A 25,783-nucleotide genomic window follows, 5' to 3' on the forward strand; every position below is an offset into this window, starting at 1 on the left:
TGTATATTTGCTGCAAAATAAATATATACAGTACAGTCAGAGCAGTTAAAACCACAATTTCCAGCTCTGTATGCCACAACGAGAGAAAGAGAGAGAGAGAGAGAGAGAGAGAGAGAGAGAGAGAGAGAGAGAGAGAGAGAGAGAGAGAGAGAGAGAGAAACCTTGAGAAAATGTAAACTACACTAAAAGCCCATCACCAGATGAAATATGACAAGACAGGTCTCTCTTCAGCAGAAATAAATGTTCATCTGAAAATAGAATATTTCACTGATGTAGTTTAATGAAAGAAAGCATGCCCGTTTTCATTGTATTTTCTCTCCAGTCTCCTCCTTTGCCTTTTGGGGCCAAGTGAAACAGAGCCAAGGAAGTCTGGCCTCAGCGGCTAACAAGAAAAGAACATTTCCCATCTCCCTTCTCTCTCACTTTTTCACCCATATGACTATTTTCAGAATTCATCAACTATTTATCTTAACAATCTCTCGCTCTTTCTCAGTCTATCTGTTTGCCAAAACCTGGAGCAAAACTATGAGAAAAAATAAAAAAACTGCAAAAAAAATCTTGGAAACCTTCATTGTTTGGCTGTTTCACATTTGATGCTGAATCTGGACAGGTTTTTCCCATCTCGTTATCTCTCCCATGCCTCTATTGTAAGATTCCATCTAGTTAAGTTTTCTCTGCCTTATTGTGAGCTAAAGTACCTACTGCAAAGTAATTACTGCAGAGATCTGGGGCAGCGTTCACTGGGTAACAGTAAAAAGTGTGGCCCACAGCACTGACATAAACATCTCAGCATGTTGGAGGAAGCAACCCTTCCACTAAATAGAGCTGACGCAAGCTAAAGACAGCAAAACACATCAGGCAAACAGCTACAGTAGGTCCATGTGGTAATGAGACATCATTCTATGCATTACAGACATGGAACAAAAGCCTCCTATTAAAACCAGTAATTCTGCCTTGTGTTTTCTTTATTCCGCAAAATGAGTTTGTACAGTGCATAAAGGAACACTCCACTTTTTTAGAAATTGGCTAATTTTACAAGTCACCTAGTTTTACTCTTTTTAATTGCATTCCAGGTCTGGTTGGAACACTTTTAGCTTAGCTTAGCATAAATCTTTGAATCTGATTAGACCATTAGCATCTCACTCAAAACAAAATTAAAAAAAGTTTATAATTTACCTTTTTAAAGCTTGATATTATGCAATACCTAAAAATAGTCCCTAGCTAGGTACCTAGGCAACATCGCTCCATAATTCCATATTCACTGCACTTGCTTCAGCCATGCATGGCACGGCAGCAAAGTTCCTTGATTATTAGCCAGAATTAAAGTAGAGTTCCTATTAATATCGATCAAGAAAATTTCCATTGGTCATGGTACATGATGTAAGAGTCAAAATGTAAATAAAAATGACATTTCTGTGAGCATGCTAATGGTCTAATCTGATTCAATGTTTAATGCTAAGCTAAGCTAATAGTGCTCCCAGCAGACCCAGAGATTGGCTAAATGGTTCAAAAATTGGTAAAACCCAACAGTTTAACTATAGGTGACTTGTAAAATGAGCTTATTTCCAAAAAAGTGATGTGTTTCTTTAAAACAAGCAAAATAAACAGTTATATTTAACTAATTATAGGGGGCGTTCACATTTTAAGTTAAAACAGTGTGATGTTTGTGTCAAAACCTGGTGTGAAAGTTGTCATGTAAACACAACAGTACCCAAGACTGCATCTGAAAGCTGAAAAGCATACAGAGGTAGGAAGGCAATGCAGCACATCTGAATTTAATGATCGTGTCACATCCTTTCTACTGAGATATTGTCATCTGACTGATCTCAGAAGGCAACATAGACTATCATTCGCTGTCTATTACTGTATATCTAACAATCCAGTTCTTTTGATTCCACTGAATCTATTGAAAAAAAGAGCATCTATGCTGTGGTTGGTGGTCAGATTCAGAGTACATAAAGGTACTTTTTTTGACCAACTGTTTCCATTTTGATGGGAAATTTTGTCCCTGGACCACAAAATAAGTCATAAGTGTCTTTATTGTAATATTGAGAAAAACATCTTTAAAGTTGTTCAAATAAAGTTGAGCAATGCATATTACTAAGCAAAAATTTGTTTTTATATATTTAAAGTACAAAATATCTTCATGGAACATGAGTGTTACATAATATTCTAATGGCTTATAGCATAAAATAAAAATCTATCATTTTTGCCCTGTGTGACCAATTTGAAACATGAGACCAGACCCAGCTCCAAAACAAAATCTAGGCTCACAATTAGTATTATATTAATACAAATTTCACTCAGTTCACACCAAAACACCACAGAGACACATGTATACGTCATGGCACTGATGGCACTTAAAAACTTATTGTGGAGTAACAAGTCAGATGCTCAACTTTCAGATGGAGTGTAAAATACCGTATGAGGTGGCTTGAGATTGTAACAGAATTCAGTCGCTGGCAGCCTGGCACAATTAAAAAACTGAATTAGATCTCGGGTTCACAGTAGCTCAATATGTAACATGTACTTGCACTTTATCTGATAGCGATCTCATTAATTAAACAAAATGCATGAATAGCATGACAGTGATGGTGATGATTTACCTTGAACATGAGAGAGAGTGAGCATAACGTGTGTAATCATACAAAGAGTACACAATCTGACTGGAAAATGAATGGCTCACATTAATTTATTTTTCTTGAGGGGGCTTAAAACATATTAACTTTAGGAAATAAAGGCACACTTTCAAAAGAACATTTTATAACTAATATGCTTTTAGCACATTACATTACTACAGTTTAATTGCATTTACTGCAGACGTTAATCTTATTGTATAAGTACAGCATCAATTCAGAAATCAATTTCTGCACATTTTTAAGTCAAAACTCAAGGCTTTTACATTTAAATGCATTAGATATTTAATATTTGAAGGAAAAACTTGACCAAATCTGGCATCCGTTTCACTCGTTTCCTTGATAAAAACCATATAGACTAATACAACATTTGTTCAATGTAATGTTTTAATGATGTTTCAACAGGTATTAGTTAACAAGTCTTGGAAAAAAAGATGATTTATGATGTGGGGGGAGTTTTTGTCATTCATTCTTTCTTTCTTTCTTCTGTATTTCAAATTGTATTGCATTGTTTGTATATGTATGCAGACACCAAATTCTTTTGACCAATAAATAAATAAATAAATAAATAAATAAAACATCCAAGGATTTTAAAGCTCTATTTAAGACCTGACAAAATAAAGCATTACTACACATTAAGGGTGTGCAATTTGATGAAAAAGTCAATATTTTTAAAGATTCATCAATAACAATAATTAAGATATTTATGGTTGATTGTGTTTACTGATTTATTTACTTTATTACATTTTTGGAGGAGGCGATACTTTGTCTGTAACACAACTCATATTATTAACATGTTTATTGAACTGTTTCACATTTGCAATTGTGCTATTCTGGAAAACTGCACTTCTGCTTGTGTGATATAACTACATCACAGGTAGGCATGGGCCGGTATAAGATTCTGATGGTATGAAAACCGTGGATAAAAATATCACGGTTTCACTGTACCACAGTATTGTGATTACTACTCTAAAACATGTTTTAAATGTCTGGGTAAAAAACTTTTTTCCCCTTTGAACACAATATATTTTATGTTGAGAAACATTTATAATATTTTGGAGCAGTAAACATGTCAGGTTAAATAATACAAATAAATCATTGACTTCTGCTGTCTTCATTAGTTTCAAAAACACTGAATTTATTTACCATTTAAATGGCATCTTTGGATTTATTTTCTGCTGGAGATACTGTTGTCCTTAAAAAACAAACAATCAAAAAAAAATAAAATAAAATAAAAAAATCTTACACATGCCTTATAATGGTATTACAGAAAATTTTGGCGGTTTTAAAACCTTGACTATTCCAAACCACGGTATACCTTAAAATGTCCCATGCCTAATCACAGGATATAAATATAAGACAAAATCTCACTGAGATAGCAGTGCATCTTTAATTTGTGGGCGTATAACAGCATATATCACAGTAAAAACAAAGCTGAGTGACAAACTTCATAATATTAGCTCGCACATCAACACAATAATTGCAGTATACAATCACAGATGATACAAAGGCACATAAAGAACAAGCTCAGACAGGCTTGATGTGATTTTAATTTAAACAGACCCTCCTCCATGATGAAGAACACAAATGTCAAGTAAACAAGCCTACGTAACAATGAGTTTAATCAGATATCTAAGGCATTTTAATGGCCTTTAAAAGCAGTTGATAAAAATTTTTGATATTTAATGCCTCGAATAAGAAGATGCGCTACTCCAAATCTCCATTAAGAGATGTAGGCCTATTTCAGCTTAAAAAGAAAAAACAGCTAAACTTCCTTTCACTTCCAAGGAAATCACAAATGAAATTTATCGCAGTTTTGACTGTAAGTCCTGATCTGCACACACACACAATGGATAATTTAAGAAATAAAGCCCCATCTCTAAATGCAGTTGTCACTCCTCAGATTTCACGGTAGCTCTATATTTTATGAAAAGTCTTACACTATTTTATTTCTCAGGATTTGGAAATATATTCATATAATAATAATAATAATAGTAGTAATAATAATACGGTTCATTCCATATTTACAGTGCATTGTTTAGATTTTTCATGTTTTCCCAAATTATCAAGATTGAAACGTATGATTTACTACATTTGCCAAAGTATTGTATATAACCATGCATAATGCATAGACTACTACATTATATCCTACAAAGCAACAAGCCTCATTCACTAATAACTGCATTCAATTTGAGTATTTATGTGCAAAAAAATGCCCACAGGTTATTATCCACATAAATGTGCTCTCACAATGCATGATGAATCTGGGTTATTCTAAACGAGGGAGGTGTGCCCTCAGGTAGAATTTGTATAAAACATATCCAAACCATCTCCGTTTAAGGGCTTTCACACACACACACACACACACACACACACACACACACACACACGCACACACACACACACACACACACACACACACACACACACACACACACACAGCCTGACCACTTTTCCCTCTCACACTCTCAAAAAAGCACCCGGAAGCCAGTTAACAGTTAATAAATACTGGACTGTACAAAATTATGTTTTATACAGGCTGCTTATTTTATGCATCACATATCCTAGAATAAATGAGTTATGTAGAGAAAGTATTTTGAACTGAAATGTATTTTATACTTTATACAAAAGACTTTTTTAATGACGGCAGCTAAAAGACGCCTCTCATATAGAGAATGAAGTCACACAAATTGCTCAGGTGGGATTTTTTTCACAGACTTCAACAGAGTGTAAAAATCTGGATGGTTCTGTGGGTCTCGTCTATCAAAATCTGATCTTTATTTTGTATTTTCTATTGGATTCAAGTCAGGTGATTGGCTAGGCCATTCTACATCTTGATTTTCTTTCTCTAAAGCATTTGAGAGTTTCCTTGGCTGTGTTGGATCATTGTCTTGCTAAAATGTCATCCTGATAATGTAGATCTGGAAATGAAGCAGCTGATATTAATTTACAATGACGAAGGGCAGTGGGTTGCTGCTATTTCAGCTGCTGTCTGGGCTTTCACTGTCTTTCTACACCTCCCTTTCTTCCTGTGTTCAATACTTTTTCCCTGTGTCATTTCATTTTATTACACATAACTTCATTTGTGAACTAGTTAGATTTGTTTTCTTTGCATATTTAGATTTTGGTTATCAACATCTGGTGAAAGTTTCAAACCAACAGCACCTTTAGAAATATGTTTTCTGAGAAAAATGGTCCTGTGTTCAATACTCATTTTCCCCGCTGTATGTGTAGTTAGTGGGAAAAGGCCAGTGCATTACAGTACCTTCCATTTCCTCTGTAATAAATGAGCTGGAAGCATTATCAGCCAAGTCCTTCTTGACACATTATTTAATTGTCTGCCAAGGGTTAAGAGGGTCATTCTTGTTATGCAGCACCTTCTGAACTCTGTAACTTTTAAAACAAATACTAGATTCACACTGGTGTGATTTCAGAATGATCAATTAAACATGCAACATAATGAAATCCACTTGGAACACATATGCTTTATAATGAATATCATTTCAAATACCTTTTTTCCCTTTACAAAAGTAGTCAGCAAATAGTGTTTTTACACTGTGAAAATATATGATCAATAAGTCATGACAACACATGTTTTTAGTTAATTATAACTTATTAAACTAAGTTCCATGTTCCAACTTAATTTTATGAGTTACGCAAGGTGTTTTAAGTCAGATTAATATAACATTAGTTCAAATGATTCATAAGATTAATTTGATTCAGCTTAATAATTTAAGGCAACCAGTATTTATTTACAGTGTAAGACACCAGGTTTCATGATATGCTCGCTCATTTGTTAATTTGAAAGAAGAAAAACAAAGTTTCATACAGCAGCATTATTCAGAGCCAAAGGTGTTATTGCATTTACTCCTGCTTTGTGAAGATCTGTGCAAACATAGAGAAACTTGCTAGAGATAGCTAGAGAAACAAGACACTGTCTACGTGTGCAGATTTCACATTTGTTCAAGCTGGCCACACAAATTCATCATGCTGGTTAATTGAAAGCTTTTTTCCCTGTGAAAGTGATGTCTTTGTGAAGAGTGTTACAATCATAGTTTTCATATGTTGTCCTGTAATATTTTGGCAAAAAAAACAGTACTCTGTTAAAAAGCAATTAGTTGTCTTAAAAATCAAGTAAAAAAGTAATTGCTTTTAAAGAAATTTGTTGACTTTACTTTAAAAAGCTTTACTTTTATTTCCCTAATGATTAAGTAAATGAACTATGTGCATGGTTATAAAAATGAAGTTAAGTCAACTTAACAGTTCCGTTACAACAGGTTTACTTTTTACTTACTAATTTTTTTAAAGAAAAATCAACTTGGCTTTTTTAAGCAATGTGTCTACTCACATTTTTTTTAAAGCAAAGTAGCAAATTGCCCTACCTTTTTTGTGTATTGATTATCTTAGTGATGTTTTCTGGAAATTAGATTTTGAAATATGTGCAAAAACACAAACCTAGGGCATTTGGCGTGATTTGTTGCTATTTTCAGACCAGTTCAACCCTAATTTTCACGTTTTGCACCCCTTTGTTTAAATAGCAAATCCATTTGCACCACTTTGTGGACTTATGGGTGTGCCGGTCTATAAAGGAGGCGTGTCAAGGCACATTGTTGGCGTGTCGCTATTTTGAAGAACTGAAATAGACTACGCCATTGACCAACTAAAAGCTGGTTTAAAGTCCAGCACAGAGCGCGTTAGTTATGCACCTATGCAGGTCCTATATGATTACACATTGCTTAATACACACAGGATGTACAGCAATACACAAATATCTTTACATTTGACAAAAATAAAGGGTAAAAATGTTACAAAATTATTATTTTCTACATAAATATAAAAACCACTGCCTCCATGCCTTCTTCATGTCGGGGGACTATTTTCAGTTTAGTCATGACAATTTGCATTTGAATAATGTTATTATGATTAGCAGTATTATTATGAGTATTATTTAAAAACAAGTCTAGATTTGTCCACCGGTCGGGTTTTGGATCTGGATATGATGGATCTGCATCACAATACAGGACATAAGAATAGGAGATTATGCTCAAAACACAAAAAAATGGATTCGGACATGGCCATAATGCTTTTGCAAAGAGCCATTTCTGATGTTTTTGGCAAATGCATTTTTTAAAGAGCCATGTGACTTATACTAATATATATACACACACACACACACACACACACACACACACACACACACACACATATATATATATATATATATATATATATATATATATATATATATATATATATATATATATATATACAGTTCACTTCACTATACTGTGCCAAGTGAAAATGACTCTGTCTAACGATAATCTTCAAGAGCCCACAGTTACCTCTTCCGTCATGTTTTCTTGAGATTGCTTTGCTTCTGTCTCCTGACATTACCCGGAGCAAGATCTAGCTCAAATTAAGCACTGCCGCAAACAGTTCTTTTGCCGTTCTTGGCATACACGACATATTCGCTATCTGTGAATGGTTCATTTGAGCAGAGCTCGCAGCACTTGAACTCCCAGATGCACCTGTCCAAACTCCCGTCTTGCCCCTGCTGTTTTTGTCCTGTTTGCACTTTATGCTGGACCTCACACGCCTTCTTTCAGCTTTCGCTCAGCTGGTACTTTGCCGCAAAAGCTGCAGGGTGGGTTTCAAAATGTCTCTAAACATTACAGGAGGAAATGCGTTTTGTTCAAATCAGACAGAGCAGAGCACCAGAGCTTTCAATAAAAGCAAATGTTTCTGTCCACTCATTTTGAAACTTTCGATGTTTCTCAGTATTATTTTCTTTTTGCCATCATCATCACTCATGATGTCGTTTGAATTTACGTGTGCGCATGGTTACCATAGAAATGTAAGTTTATTCACAGCGCCACACACATGCATTGTTCGAAACATCAAGTTTTTATTCTTTTTCCTGCCAAAAATTACAATATTACAATAACGAGGAAACTGTAATTGTATTGTCAATAGGAAACTGATTTCTAGTTATCTGGCGGTTATCGTTTTTTTAAACTGTAAAATATTATTGAAGGGAGACAGCTGAAGAGCCACGTATTTTTGGTCAAAGAGCCACTTGTGACTCGTGAGCCATAGGTTCCCGACCACTGCTTTAGACTGGATCGTTGAAATTAAGCCCCTAATGTTTTAAAGTCAGCATGAAACAGAAAATAATCTTTTCTTTCATAACATCCATTTGTGCAAAGAAACTCTCAAATGATAAGAAATGCGGGACAGGAGTTGACTTTGTCCATCGAGAATTGATTGAATGATTGGATAGTTGTTGTTTACTAATTACTGCCATGACTGACAGGTTGTGGGGAGGGATTATTGTCCCGCCTTCGCACCGTTGCACATGTCATCAGAGCTGTCATTACGATGAGGTGAAATGAATACTTTTTTTAATTAAAGAATCTGTAAGGAAATACATTTTAGGCAACAAAAAAAAGAAACTTTGATTTCATGGCGACTTCTACCACACTAAACGAAGGAATTCTGTGTAGCATAAATAGCTCCGTGGTCTCACTCCGCACAGGATTAGGGATGTGGCTATTCCCAGTTAGGATTCCAGCTGTCAAGAGAAAGACATGAGGAGAATCTCACTCAAAGCAAACCAACCACAAAACTGATCAGTGAATGTTCCACTGAAGCCACTCTGGTACGTGACTAATTCAGCTTATCCACAGAAAAACCCCTATAAACTCCCCAGATTGTTCCGTATGCAGTGTGCCGCTCTTAAATACACATGATGGAAAGAGAAAGAGAGAGTGCACATCTAAAAGAGAGAAGGGGCTAGAGAGACTTCCTTTATAGATTTTTGCGTGTGCGTGTAAATCGTTTGTTTAGAGTTGAGGATTAGAAGAGCTCTTGATGTAAAAATCATTTAATTCTCAGATCGCATTGCTCGCCTGCAAATGGCACACGCGCACGTGCATTTCTGAGAAAGACGGTTTGTCATTTTCTGTAATTCAGAAGCGATGAGCAGCGGCAGAAAAACACTACAAATGCATTAGTGCTACTCAAAAATACATGAAAGAAGAGGAAAAGAGAGGGGGAAATGACTGCCATTTATTTCTAAATACGTTAAAAATAAAGAAAAAAATTACATACCATAGTATGTGCATGTGCCCGGAATTTTAAGGGAGTATCATATGTTATACCCCATGGGGAAGATGGGTACACATGCACACAGACACACACATGGGCTATTGTGAGCCTGTAGTCCTAGCAACGCTGTAGCGATGCAATATTTATGGCACATATTAAATATGTATAGTATCTTTTGCTACCTAAACTAGATGACTGGGAGTTCATTTATACAAAAAACACTTGTTCATGGATATTCATTGCTGGTAATCATGTCATTGTTGTCTGTCTGCATTTGAAGCCACTTGGCCAACACTCTGTGGCCTCTGACCTGGCCCTGCTTCTGAAATTGAATATTAAAACAGGACTTAGTCCAGATCAAAGAAAACAGATATATGTGTGATTACACTGACACATACATATATTAATCTGCTGACAACACACATACGTCTAGTTGACAAGCCATACTGGAGCGCTAAATTATGTAGTGCAAGGTTTTCTTTGCTATAAATTAAAAATACTAACACATTGTCTCCAATGGCAGAGGAATTAAAACAAACAAGGACTTATACACATACATGCACATAACTACATAATGCTGTACATACACTACCGGTCAAAAGTTTGGGATTTTTAAATGTTTTAAAATAAGTTTCTCCTGCTCACCAAGGCTGCATTTATTTCATCAAAAACACAATACAACTTGTACAATTGTGAAATGTTATTGCACTATAAAATAACTGTTCAAAAGTAGATTATCATTTAATTTAATCATTTATTTCAGTGAATTTAATGATGAATTTTCAACTTCATTACTCCAGTCTTCAGAGTGGCATGATCCTTTAGTTATCACGCTAATAATAATTATTATTGTTATTATAACAATCAATATTATTAATAGTACTAGTAATAAAAGCAATAATGACTGGAGTAATAATTTCATTTGAAAGTACATACAATAAGAAAGCAGTTATTTAAAGTTTTAATAAATACTTAACAATTTTTATACATTTTTTAAATGCCGCCTTGATGAACAGAATAGTTTTCTTAAAAAAAACATGGAAAAAAAACTGACCCCAAACTTTTGGCCGATAGTGTATTCATCAAAAATATCAATGTACCACATGTAAAATATTCCAGTTTTAGAGTTTTTTGATCTGCATTCAAAAGTTTGTTTTGAAACTTAATATATTTTAAAAAGGAATTGTTCAGTTGGAGTACTCTGAACTCTTTAGTTTTAGTAATTGTTTTAGATGTCGAATTAGATAAATAGATACAATTAATTAGATAAAAAAGTAAACTAAATTAACTAAACTTATTTACCCACAGCTTGGACATTGTATGCAATAGCCTATAAAATTTATTTTACTGTGCATCTTCAGTTCTGATATTTTTATATTTAGATTTCTGCCATCTAACATTCAAAGTAGGGCTGCACGATATAATAAAATCTGATATTGTGATATTTTATTTTTCAATAAAATAAATATTGCAATGTAAGTACAGTTTTACAAGTTAGTTGATGCACTGTTTGACAGTTTTCTGGGGAGTCTAGCAGTAGTCAGGTACAGAAATTGAATTAAATAAAAAATGTTTTCTTACTTTGCTTTGTCTCATTTCTAGTCTAAACAAAATTCATAGATCAAGTAAAAATATTGTTTTGTTTTAAAATTCAGATAAAATAAGGTAAAATTATCATTTTTGGTTGTTGCATAAATCATATAAATACAGTGATTAAATACAATTCTGTAGCTCCTGGTCAACTATAATCCAGACTTAACATTGCATATCTTTGCGATGAGATTATTACGGATGTGCACATTGCGATATCGATGCTGCAGCCATATATTGTTCGGCCCTAATCAAAGTTAACTAAATTTCGACTAAATACTTCATTTAGGAAATCAGAAGATAGACTGTGCATATCTGACACCAGAACAGACAAGAACATTTACATAACACCACCAGCCTTAGAGACAATTATGAATAATGAGGGATCTCATTCAGCTTCAGCTGATTGACCTCTCAAATATATTCAATGAATATCTTTGCACACTGAAAAAAACAGGTGCGTGTATGTGTGTGAATGTCCCCCCATGCATGTGTAACGGGATGATGTGAGGTTCTCAGGATGGAATTTTTAATGACTTGAGTCATTCAAGCTTCAGCACGTTTGCTATGGCAGCAAGTTTGTGTGTGTGTATGTGTGTGCGCGCATGATTCATGCACCAATACTTCAAGCAGACTCAATCTGCATATCCAACCAAACACAGGGAAGCCAATTATGTGTATATCAGCATACGTATATGAATTAAAGAGAGAGAGAATCAGAGCCAATGCCTAAGAGCATGCATTGAGTCACAGCATGTGGCCACATATGTACAGTATACTGGAAGGAAGGTTCTAGCCCAGCTAGACTGCCTTATGGTGTCTGGTGCATTGGGAGTGAGCCTGAGCCAACTCATGCATCCATTTAAAAGGATAGTTTTTACCCAAAAATTTTAATTTACTCACTGTGTACTGACCCTGAAGTGGTTGCAGGTCTGTATGAGTTTTCTCTTGAACACAAAAAGAGATATTTTGAAGATTGCTGGAAACTGTTAGCCACTAGCTACAATTACATTCACATATCTGTATGTGCATTTTAGAATACTGCATAAAAATACTTAATGGAAACATCAAGATTATTTTTTACATGCACATACAAAACCTATGCACTCAACTGAGCAGGATAAACTTTTTATCCAATAAGAAAAATGCACTTAAACTGCAATGGAAACATTATGGGCATTCAAAAAGTCATGTGCTTTTGTTTAAACAGATCATGTGATGATAAAAATGGAGGAAATGGGGACAAACCAGCAGACCAATAACATTGTAAAACATATGAAATGTAGTTTTTGTCAATCTAATATGCCTTGGAAAAAGTCCGACATCACAATGGTTTAATATTACTACCTCCAAGAACTGTATTGAGTGGCTGCGCTCCCAAATAGTGTGTCAGCTTCATCTTCATCTTCTGACATGCAACTAATTTATTATATAAGAAAAAGTCTATAGTGGCTTCTCTCACCAGAAAATTCCAATTTTCAAATCGCTGATTTATCAAGAAGTGACGATATTGTTCTATTTGACCCATTTGATGGAAAAAGGCTTTATTTGTAAATGGTTTGTGTGATATTTCAATTTTGCACTTACGTCTAATTTGTATATTTGGATGGAAACATTTCTATTTGACATGTGTATAACAGTAGGAAATAGGGATGCTCTGATCGATCGGCCAGAGATTGGTATCGGCCGATAATCACCTTTTATGACTCGATTGGTACTTGCTAATCTGGCCGATAACATGAACCGATGTTTGTTTACGGGTTTACAAGCAGAAGAATATGCAACTTCTTATGCATCAAATGTGAACTCCAAACATTTTCTTCATTGAGACATGTTGAATTATTACAAATTGCATTGTTAGTCATTTTTCTTACCAATTTTTTTGTTTGTTTTATCTATTGTTTTCTGTTAAGCTGCTTCTGACCATGACGTGTCCACACTAAAGGGTATAAGAAAAGAGTTAAAAATTATATGCAACATCCTTCATTTATTCTATCAGGAAAGTAAAGATCTCCACTTAAGTACCATACTTTATGTGATTTTAAAGTTATATAAAGCTTGAAGCATCAGAATCGGCACTCGGTATCGGCCAATCACCATGACGAGGAATCGGTACACGGTATCAGTTCCAAAAATTCTGATTGGAGCATCCCTAGTAGGAAAAGACATACTATGGAAGGCAACTGCAACTGGAATCCACATTTTTCATAATATCTTTTGTGGTTTTTTAGCACAAACATTTAATTGTACTACAAAATACAAGTAAAATATATATATATAAAAAAAAATACTTGTTTATTAATTATACTCCGACTTTTTAATTGCTTTATCAGACAAACAATTGTTGCTGAAAGCATGTATAATTTATCCTAGCATATGCAAAGACAAGCCTTCTGTTTGCCAGTCAGAGTCACCGTGTTGCTTATATGCCACATGGATTTGAGCATCTCAGACAGGGCGAAACACAGGCACGTGGGCAGCAGGTGACGTGGAAAAGAAAAAAAAAAGCACACACATCTGACACAGATTTAAACTCATCAGCAAAAAAAGATGCTGGTGCCCCAGTTTTCTGAGGAAACCTCTCAAGTCTCTCTCTTTCTCTCTGTCCCCAGACACCAGCTAAGCAGACACCAGCCACACAGCAACCCTCGACCGTCACCGACTTCTGCTCCACACCCTCCACATAAGATAACCTCAAAAAGCCTCACCTCTCTTCCATCTCAATGATCACGGACAACCTCTTCCTCCCTCCCTCAGTCAGGACTGTGCTGTCAATTATGGGCACCAGAGCACTGCCACAATAGTAACTGCCGCCAGTTAGCAGCTGCCAGGTTGCAGCTGTTTTTCCAAGAGCTGAAAGAAATAGTTCGTTTGTTGTTGTGTTGGAGAATGCACTTTTCCATCACTTTGAAACGCTCACACATTTCACATTCACAATATGTTTCTCAAGGTCAGCTTGTTGCCGTTCTGATCCTGTGAGCACACCTCAGCTGCTGCCTAGAAAGCTCTCATTGAAAGCATTTCACCTGCATTCTGCCATGTGTCAAACTTAACCAGTCGACCAGAGCAAAAAATTGGCTCACAGGGGAGGTGAATAAGGAGCCCCGGGCTAGTGGCCATTTTGAATTCAAGATGTCAGTGTGTAAAAAAAAAAAAGAGGGTATATGACCTCAGGCGTATTGATTCCGTTAATGTTATCTTGCTAGCTAGCTAGGGAAAAGTTGGAAAGGCAGATATGATATGAGATGGGTTCGCATCTTGATGTCAGTGACTTTAGCAGGTTTTTTGAAGTAAATCTGAACTCTGGCTGTAATATGCTGTAAATGAAAGCTATATGATGTATTTATGGGCTCATCGATGTATATCTATGATAGACAGAGCTGCGTTATTAAAGATACTGCAGTCCTGAATTGAACTCCCACTCTTGTCATGCATATTTACATTTCAGATATATATTTTGATGCTGAAGGCAGTGATCAAACTTTAAGAGGAAATACTCTTTTGAAAGCAACTTGATGCATCAATTCAAGATTTTATCCATTACATGGCATCTATTTGGTGGTGAAAAGCAACTTCAAAATAGTTTGTTTTCAATAGTTTGTCAAAAAAAAAAAATGCTGATTCACCAAGTAGCAGTGACAAACATTAAATTAAATTAAATGTAGATGGCAGATTTGGAATTCCTTGTTAAAAATCACAAACTCAATTCAGACCCCTATATATGGGTTCATATTGGGTTAAAACAACCCAGCAAATTTTAGAGTGCATATATATGCATTGCAATTTAGTTTGCAATTATAAATGATTCATTCCATTTTAATGATTTATTGTATTAATTAATTTTTCATGATTAATTCCATTGAGAAACCCAAATGTTGGGTTAATTAACTTTTTAAACTAATAGCTTTGATTTATGCTGTGAGTATTTATGAGTGTTGGGTTAAAACAACCCAGCATTTGTATAGCGTATTTATGATTTCTGTTCGTTTTTAAACCACACATTGTTATTTCTCTTAGAATAGTTTATAGTTCAATAAGGATCAAAATAGTGTCAAACAGCTTTTGGAAATAACTTGGCATTAGGCAACAAATAAGCATTAGATTAGCATTAAAGTATTAGTCATTTAGTTGTTCCTTCAAAAGTGTGATTCAAAAACATAAATTTAACTGTTATATAAACCCAATTCTAATTTTGTACCCCTTCCCCTTGGCCCTTGAAATAGAGTGTGAAGGGGAAGGGCAAAATTTACACCTAAAAAATAGGACACCACTACAGCACCGACACATGTCGTCATATGTCATCGCAATCACTTACTTCATATGAGATCGATGATCGCGACTGCTGTAGCTATTCCAGTTGCTTTATTTTTGGTATTTATCTTCAGGAAATCACCAAAGGCATATATCATGTTATCATAACGATATAATGTGGCAATAAGATCATAACTGTACTGTGCATTACAATGGCTATATTCATGTAAACACAAAACAACATTAACATTATACCAGACAGTGTAAAAAGGCCATTCCCAGCCACTAGACTTTTCTGACAGTGTATTCCAGTGTCATCGAGTGTCAGAATGTTGTGGGACTGCTATAGAGGAGTTATTATTATCGATTATAGATTTTTTATTTCAGAGTTTTTTTGTTTTTTTTTTAAAGCATGACTGTTAAACACAAAAGCGGTTATGAATGTTTTAAAACATATGCTTGTTTGTTGTAAAAATTCGCAATAATAACAAAAAAAAATTTTTATTTTGTGCATCTCCTGACTTCTGTGCACAGCCATGATGCTGTTGTAGATGGTGTATTCTGGGAAATTTTCGTACCCCTTGGTTTTGAGTGTGGTCCCAAAAAATGTCCATTTAAAGGGGTATCTAGCCCTTCCCCTTAGCCCTCTGCCTTCAAGCTAAAGAAAACTGGGACACCCCTACCCCTTCACGTGAACACACAAAACTAGTAAGGGGTAAGGGGAAGGACTAAGGGGTAGAATTGGGATTGGGCCATAATCAGTGTTAGGGGAAACGCATTACAAGTAATGCGAGTTATGTAATGATATTACTTTTCTAAGTAAAGAGTAAAGTATTGCATTATTTTTAAAATTTAAGTTGTAAAACTTTAGTTACTTAAAAAATGTAATGCTGGTTACTTTTTAATTTAGTTAATTCACTTTAAAAAAATAAATAGCTGAATTAAAATAAAGACACTTGATAAATTGCACAGAGAATGCAGAAACAGACAGAAATGAAGACGGCAAAGCCTTACGTTTCAGCGATGAAAATATTTTCATTATTTTGAACACATTGAAGGAAAGGAAAAGAGAATCATCTGAATGGACTGTGATTTAACTTTTTAATAAGACAAAAATTACAAAAGCAAACTCACTGCTTTAAACTTTCATTAATCTGTATATACGGTGTGTATAGCACTGAGGTCAGTAAGTTCTCAGAAGATAAAATTATTCTACATTTATTTATTATTGTGTTTTTTGTTGTTGTTGTTAAATAAAGGTTAAACAGTTTGTTGTTTATTGCAGAGCTCCTCTACTTAAAAAAATAAGAAGAAAAATAAGCCCTGTAAATTCCAAAAGAGATCAAGCCTCAGCCATGTCAGAAACATTAACGCACAAGTAACTCAAAAGTAACGTAATGCATTACTTACCAAAAAAGTATCTAAATAACTCAACTAACTACTTTTTTGGGGGAGTAACTTAATGATGTAACACATTACTTTGTAAAGTAACTTTCCCCAACAGTGTATATAATGATATGAGCCCTTGAATTACAGTAGTGAAAGTGATTTGCTCAAAAATGCAGGTTCATTTGTGAAATAATAAAAAAGTCACTAAATTATTAAATTAAATCAACTTTGCATTAATTTTTGATTAACTTTTATAGACTGTAGTTCAGCAATAAACATTGTCAGAATCTCCAGTAAATGTCATGTTATTTGTTTATTTATATATACTAAGAATTATTAGCAGTGAGATATTTATTATGTCTATTTTACATTTAAAGATAATGTATCAAATCTTTCATGAAAAGAGTTACTATGTTTTAAGAAACTCAAGACAGCAATTTTGACTTGAAAGAGTTCTTTTTGCATGTAAAAGTGTATTATTTTGATGTGCCTAAAAATGAAATCATTGAAAAAGGGCACTGTCTTTCTATTTGTACAAACAAGCAAAAATCTTGTGTACATCAAAGCACTGCAGTACAGTGGAGGTCTATGGGGAAAAGCATTCTGGAAAGCTTAAAAGCAGGAAAGTGCAGCCCATATTTTTTTGTTAAAGCCCTTACATGAAATCATCCGTACAAAAATGTGTGCTATTTGTGTTGTAATATTGGCCAAATCATTTTATAATAATAATAATAATAATAATAATAATAATAATAATAATAATAATAATAATAATAATAATAATAATACATTTTATTTGTATAGCACTTTTCCTACATACATGCAACTCAAAGCACTTCACAAACAACAAACAAGCATTAAACCACATAAAAATATATATACAAATAAAGCATAAAACAACAAATATATACTCAGATAGAAGCATATATGTACACGCATATATGCATATGTCCACACAATCACACACACAATACACTATACATATGCATGCACACACCTTACATGCATACATACACCTACAAAATATACATAAATACGTACACTTCACAAACTGTTTTATTCATAGGCAATTTTAAAAAGATGCATCTTAACACGCTTTTTAAAAACATGAATGCTGGGGGATTCTTTCACTTCATTTGGTAGCCAATTCCAAATTTTTGGAGCATAGTGACTTAAAGAAGTGCCGCCAGATTGCATAGGTTTACAGAGTGAAATTCTAAAAGTCCAGCGTAGAAGAGCGTAGAAAACAGTTGGGATTATATTTTGATAAGCAGCCAGAAATGTAAGAAGGTGTCATGTTGTGTAGTGCCTTATAAATTAATAAAAGAATCTAAAATCTTACCTTTGGTGCACAGGTAACCAGTGTAATTCTATTAATGCTGGTGTGATATGTTCTCGTTTCTTCAATTTCATTCAAACTCTGGCTGCTGCATTTTGCATCAGTTGCAACTTCCTTATAGAACCCTTAGGTAAACCAGTATAAATAGCATTGCAATAATCAAGCCGAGAGAAAATAAAAGCATGAATTAATTTCTTAGCATCATGAAAAGATAGGAAAGACCGAACTCTGGCAATATTTTCTGGCGAGATTTAAAATTAAGATCACAATCGAAAATAACACCCAGGTTTTTTCATTCTTTTTTGGATTGTAAACCTAAAAAACACAATTCTGCTTCAGTCCTCTCTCACTCAGGTTTTTTGCCCAAAATAAGAATTTCAGTTTATTTTATTCAACTTTTAAAAGTTGCAGTCATCCATTGTACAATATTGGACATGCAGTTGGACAAATTTGTTATTGCAGCAGTGTCTCTGGGCTCAACAGAAATGTATAATTGTATGTCATCAGCATAAAGATGATAATTCATGCCATATTTCTGAATTATGCTACACCCAAGGGAAGTATATATAATGAAAATAGACTTGAGCCTAGGATAGATCCTTGAGGAACCCCATATAATATATCATGTTTAGTGGTGTCATCACCGTTCTAGGCGGGTGAACTTTTGTTATATATTACCAATGTGTAATTCCTCTGGGTGGATTTGTCTGTAAACAATTGCCTGTCCTTGTATATTAGCCGAAAAGGTCCAGAGTTTACTAACTTTACATGCAGCTGATTTTAAAATTGGGTAACTTCGCGCAGAGACGCTAGTCATGTTACTTTATCAGCCGTGTGCCCTTTAAATCTCCATTAAAACTGTGATGCTCTGAATTTGATCTATTTTCACATTTGAATATTGCACTAAACCTCAGAAAGAAAATGCTAAAACATGTTTGACTGCAGCATAAAAACTATTAAACAAAACTTTGATTATATTTTATGCAAATTGCCGACAATTCATTCGCCACCTAGAGGATAAATTAAACCACCCACTGCCTTCAATTATGACATAAACATTACTGCGAAAACTACTATGCTTGTTCTCAATTACCTGCACACTCATTTAAAGACTTTATCATAACGAAATTCATCAAGACCATGTTTAACGCTTCAACGAGTCTGACACACGTTTTTCCATAGGACTGAAGTTTTTACAGGCAAGACAACAAGATATATTCTAACAGATGACTGACTTTGGCTTGCAGTGTAGGCAGCAGTGCTTTCAGATAACATCTGTTCTCATCTACAAGACATTTTTCCAGCAAAATTTGCCAGGTAACTGTTTCACAAGTGTGTATACAATCAAAAGACTGTAGAACTAGAGAGAGAACAGTTCAACAAAAAATACCTCGATCACAACCTTGCAGAATTTTCTGTCAATCTGCAAAAGAGAAAATACTAAAAAAAGTCAAATCTATGCCAAGCATTGCTGGGTTTTTTTTGTTTACCTTACATCAAATGCAAACAGGCACATACCAAATTCTGTCTGAAAAATGCTAGGGTTGACGCTGACTTGTATATTTCTCAAACAGAAACTGTTTAGAAAAATAGCCTTAAAATTATCTTTTGCATTTTCAGAAAAAATAACATCACACACGTTTAAAAGGACATGAAGATGAGTACATACAGTTGAAGTCAGAAATATTAGCCCCCCGGGATTTATTAACCCCCTGTTTATTTTTTTTCCCTAATTTCTGTTTAACACATTTCTAAACATAATAGTTTTAATAACTCATTTCTAATAACTGATTTATTTTATCTTTGCCATGATGACAGTAAATAATATTTTACTACACATTTTTCAAGACACTTCTATACAGCTTATTGTGACATTCAAAGGCTTAACTAGGTTAATTAGGTTAGCTAGGCAGGTTAGGGTAATTAGGCAAGTTATTGTATAATGATGATTTGTTCTGTAGACTATTGAAAAAAATTAATAAATAACTGCTTTTATTCTAGCCAAAATAAAACAAATAAGACTTTCTCCAGAAGAAAAAAATATTATTAGACATACTGTGAAAATGTCCTCGCCTGTTAAACATCATTTGGGAAATTAATAAAAAAGAAAAAAAAAAATCAAAGAGTGGCTAATCATTTTGACTTCAAGTTTATTTATCAAGTATATTCCATACTGTTCAACACAAACTGATTAAGTTAAATCAGGGCAGGTTTCACCAAGTCAAATTTGAGACTTTTTAAGACCATAAAGAATGAAATTTCAGACTTATTTAGGGCTAAATGCTAAGGATTTTTGATGGTCCAGCACAAAAATACATACTTGCCCCTAGGCATGTGACGATAACCGTTTTCAAGGTACAGGTATACCACGGTTTAGAAAAGTCAAGGTTTTAAGCCGCCAAAATTTTCTGTAATACCATTCCTAAGTTATGTGTAAGATTTTTTCATTTATTTTTTGTTTTGTTTTTTAGGACAACAGTATCTCCAGCAGAAAAGCTATCCAAATATGCCATTTTAAATTGAAGAATATGAAGAAATTTGTGTTTTTAAAACTAATGAAGAAAGCAGAAGTCTATGATTCATTTTCATTATTTAGCTCTACACATTTATTGCGCCAAAATACATATTTCAAAAAATAAAATATATTGTTTTCAAAGGGCAAAAAGTTTGGGTTTTTACTCAGACATTTAAAAAGAGCCTATTTTAGATCACAGACTTACTTTAAAAAGAGCCTATTTTAGAGCAGTAATCACAATACCGTGATACCATGAAACCGTGATATTTTTATCCAAGGTTATCATACCGTCAGAATCAAGAAAAAAAACGAATTCTAATTAGTTATTTCTTAGCTATTATTTTAAATAATGTGTCAGACGCTAGTTGTTTACATACATTTTCTTTCAACATACAGTGCTTAGCATGACTACACCCCATTTTAAAAATAAATATTTTTATCCATTTCTCAGTGATTATAGGTATTTATATGTATTTTGGAGCATTTAAACAAAAAAGATTTATTAAATAGATATATCTAATAAAATAATATTTTAGTCACAGAACATCTTTAGAAATGGAAAGATAATACTATTCAATTCATGCAAAATATTGCAAACAAAATTTCTAATTACAACATTTCAACAAAACTGTATATACTTTTTGTTTGTCGTGATTTTTATCATTTTTAAAAACATTATTTAATATTTACATTTAAATTTAAACTACTAATTTTTGAACCATTTTTGTAAGTTATTTTGTTAGATTAGCTTTAGTACTGACTAATCTAATGTATAGAACAAATATAATATGGTAAAGCATCCTATAGAAAATATTAATTTAATAAGAGATTTGTGAGGGGTGTACTCATACATGCTGAGCACTGTAACTGTCACTGTACTAAATGTATGTACAGTATGCACAACAGACTGTTATATTATTAGTTATGAATAGAGTTTTGCTTAACATTTTATTGAGATGTACTGTTGGTGACTGGATGTGTTTGGATCAATTGGGTAGCTTTACATAAACAAATAAAATATTAAGACCTGTTTAAAAGGATTTAAGACAATATTTCAGTGAATTTAAGACTTTTTATGGCCTAAAACTTAGTTACTGAAATTTTAGACATTTTAGGACCCCGCGGACACCCTGTAACTTAAACATGAAGTGGATTGAACATTAACCAATTAAGTTGTCCAAAAAAACTTATCAAATTTTTAATAATTAGGTTAAACAAGCAGCAAAAACATTTTTTGAGTGTGTCATCTGCCATTTGTGATGAATGAAATCATCATACTGTAAAATAATATCACTTTGCCTTCACAAAATCTCACCTGTATATTCACACCTTTATTGTAGTCAGTGTATGACCTCCAGCTACAAAAACAGAGAATACTTAATAAACCCTCATACACTGTTATACACGCTCCTGGTCCTAACATGCGCACACAAGCGCACAAAAAATCTGTGCACACACATTCTCACTCTCATAATAGCAATCCACAGCAGGGGTTCAAGTTGTCAATCAGAGTTAGCTGACAAACAGACATGGCAGCTGTGCGCTTAAAATGACAGATCTGGACCAAACAGAGCAAAAATATCAACATCTTACGGCTAAAAGCTTTGGAAAACAACCTCGATTTAAACTTCATAGTTTCATGATAAACAAACACAGATATCGCTCAGTTGTTTACGTCACGCTACTATGATTCTTTCACAGAAGCCAATTGAAAATGTTAATGGCAAACGTTAATATGGAAATAAAAACATTTCCCTGATGTCATTCATTCATTTTCCTTTGGCTTAGTCTCGATTTCAGAGGCTGCCACAGCGGAATGAACCGTCAACTATTCCAGAATATGTTTTACGCAGTGGATGTCTTTTCAGCCACAAACCAGCAACTTTCTTGCTGTGAGGCAACAGTGCTAACCACTGAGCCATCGTGCCGCATCCTCATGTCATTCTAAAGCCTATTTCAATTTTCAAGAAAAACAAAATAATCAGTCTTTATTGTTTTTTTATTAAATAAATCAAGATAAAACTGAAATGTCAAAAGAAAAGGTGAATCATATAAATAATGGAAGGAAATTAATATTTACTCATAGTTTTAACCATCCCAATACTTCATAAGTTAATTAGGTGACCTGATTTTACACACAGTTGAAGTCAGAATTATTAGCCCCCCTTTGAATTTTTTTTTTTTTCTTTTTTAAATATTTCCTAAATTCTGTTTAACAGAGCAAGGACATTTTCACAGTATGCCTGATAATATTTTTTCTTCTGGAGAAAGTGTTATTTGTTTTATTTCGGCTAGAATAAAAGCAGTTTTTATTTTTTTAAATCCATTTTAAGGTCAAAATTATTAGCCCCTTTAAGCTAATTTTTTTTAATAGTCTACAGAACAAACCATCGTTATACAATAACTTGCCTAATTACCCTAACCTGCCTAGTTAACCTAATTAACCTAGTTAAGCCTTTAAATGTGACTTTAAGCTGTATAGAAGTGTCTTGAAAAATAACTAGTAAAATATTTTTTTCTGTCATCATCAAGATAAAATAAATCAGTTATTAAAACTATTATGTCTAGAAATGTGTAGAAAAAAAAAACTCTCTGTTAATCAGAAATTGGTCAAAAAAAAAATAAACAGGGGGGCTAACTGTATATGTGCATGTATGTGAGCATTTTATATACAGTATGTCACTTGTATATCTGATTTTGTTTGGAGTGTGTATGTTTGTTAAGGCTGATTTATATTTCTGCATCAAGCACACACGTATAGTCCGGTGCAGCCTTCGCCGTGGCTGACGCCGATGTGCACCTCTCAAAAAATGTAACTACACGTCACAACGATGCATAGCGCAAGCTCTGTGATTGGTTGGCTTGGAAGCTGTGACCAGTGTGAGCCGCATGAACCTGTTGGAGCGAGTGTTTACAAGTGTGGAGTCCTGTGAAGGAGCTCAAGTTGGAGAATTTTGTTTTGTGTTTACCTTATAATTAATGTTGTTGCACGTCCGTCAGTTACCACCTCTGAATGAGCTAGTTTTAGCTACTTGTACATTAAGGTAGCGTTCAGAAAAAAACAAAACACTCGCAAAGAAACTCAACACAGAGGAACATAAAAACCTACCGCAAGCTAGTGTTTTGGAAGTACTGCAGAGCAACACAAACAACACACAGAATTATGAATGCACGACTACGCCAATCACTCAACGCAGAAGTATAAATCAGCCTATAGGGCATACCTGCTAACACTCCCATTTTCCCGGGAGTCTCCCGTATTTCAGACCCATCTCCCGTATTGTTCTGTCTCCCAGAAAACTCCTGGAATTCCACAACCCCATCAATCCCCCTCCCCCCGCCCCTCAGCTTTTTGGTACAGTCCGGCCTGAAACCTGGTGCAAGTTCGCGCACCAAACCCAATATGCAACCATCCCCATACACCGCCCTCCCCCCTTTTCAGTTCAAGCACCAATGCCACCCCCCCCCCCCCCCCTTCAGTTCGCGTGTGATTTTCTGATTCAAATGTTGGCAGGTATGCTATAGAGTCCACATTAAGCCAGAAGTCACTAAGACTTTTATTTCAGTATTTTGATGTACTTCTAACTGAAACCAAATATTGAGTGGAGGGTGGGGTTTTCTTTTTGCGCATCATTTCCTCATAGCAGACTAACGTTAAGAGGGGCGTGGTTAAAATACTGTGGCTGAAGCAAGTGCAGAAGCAAATAGTCAGACATTGACAAAAGATAAACAAAAACAAATGTGTTTTTTTTTTCACCGATGGGTTAACTTATATGGCTTAATTGTTCACCTAAAGAATAACAATGTGCACTAGAAAAATGAACATGGTAGATTTTTATGTCACATATAAGTGTGTCCCAATACAAGGCAATTAACTGATATGAAAGAAAGTTTGTGTCTCTTTATGTTAGGATTTGTGCATATGAGCATTTAGCATCGGTAAATAACATTAACATCTCATTTTTAGCAAGCAGATCCATGTGCTATTCTTTTAAACAGGTTGTTTTAAGTAAGAAAGCTAATTTACCAAAACGTTTGATGAACTGTTACTCGACATGGTTAAAAGAAAACAAGTTGAACTAAGTTGCAACACAAATGTTAGAATTCCGTCATTGTCACAGAATAAACATAAATGTCAGTGAACTTAACCCCAAAAACCAAAAAGAAACCAACTCATTCAAATACAGGGTTGCCAGGTTTTTGCAACATAACTAGCATAATGTTCAATCAAAACTAGCCCATTGCAATCAAACTAGCCTAATAATTTCAAAACTTAAAATGTTTCAAATCAACGTATGCATGAACACAATTTCTTTTTGAATATCACTGTACTTGATAATTGCTAAAGATTCTGTTTTCACGTGTTCCTCGCCAGTGTCACCACTGGCTTGCTTGGTTTAGGACTTGTGGAGGCGCACATCAATGGATTTGCTCTTCAGTGTTTGGACTTACAGCAGTGAAATTTAAACCACACTGAACTGAACTTTAACTCTGAAAACAAGACTGAGACAGTTTCAGTTTACTAGAACTTTTACGTTAAGATACAATGACACAATCTACATTGTAAAAGCGCTATAGAAATAAAGATGAATTGAATTGAATTGAATAAACGACATCATCTTAGCAACAAACCTGAAGAGTACTGCCACTCTGTTACCTTTGAAACAAAACTGCACTGCACCTCGCACCTCACAAAAGTGGCTTACTCAGTTAAAACATCTTAGCACAGTTTTTAATTCATTGGTAGAATATATTTGGTAAAATAAAATATTTTCAACGCAACCATATAAATATATTTGATGCAATATGTCAAACCCTAACCCACAGAATAAAAAACAACTTGCATCAAGTGGATAAAAGTAGTCCAATTCTGTGAACTTGGCAAAACTGGCACATTAGAAAAGAAACTTAATGTGAGGATGTAATTCCCTTGTCGCTTTTATTAAATTGTTACCA

The sequence above is a fragment of the Danio aesculapii genome, chromosome 5 (genome assembly GCF_903798145.1).
Source record: "Danio aesculapii chromosome 5, fDanAes4.1, whole genome shotgun sequence".
NCBI lineage: Eukaryota > Metazoa > Chordata > Actinopteri > Cypriniformes > Danionidae > Danio > Danio aesculapii.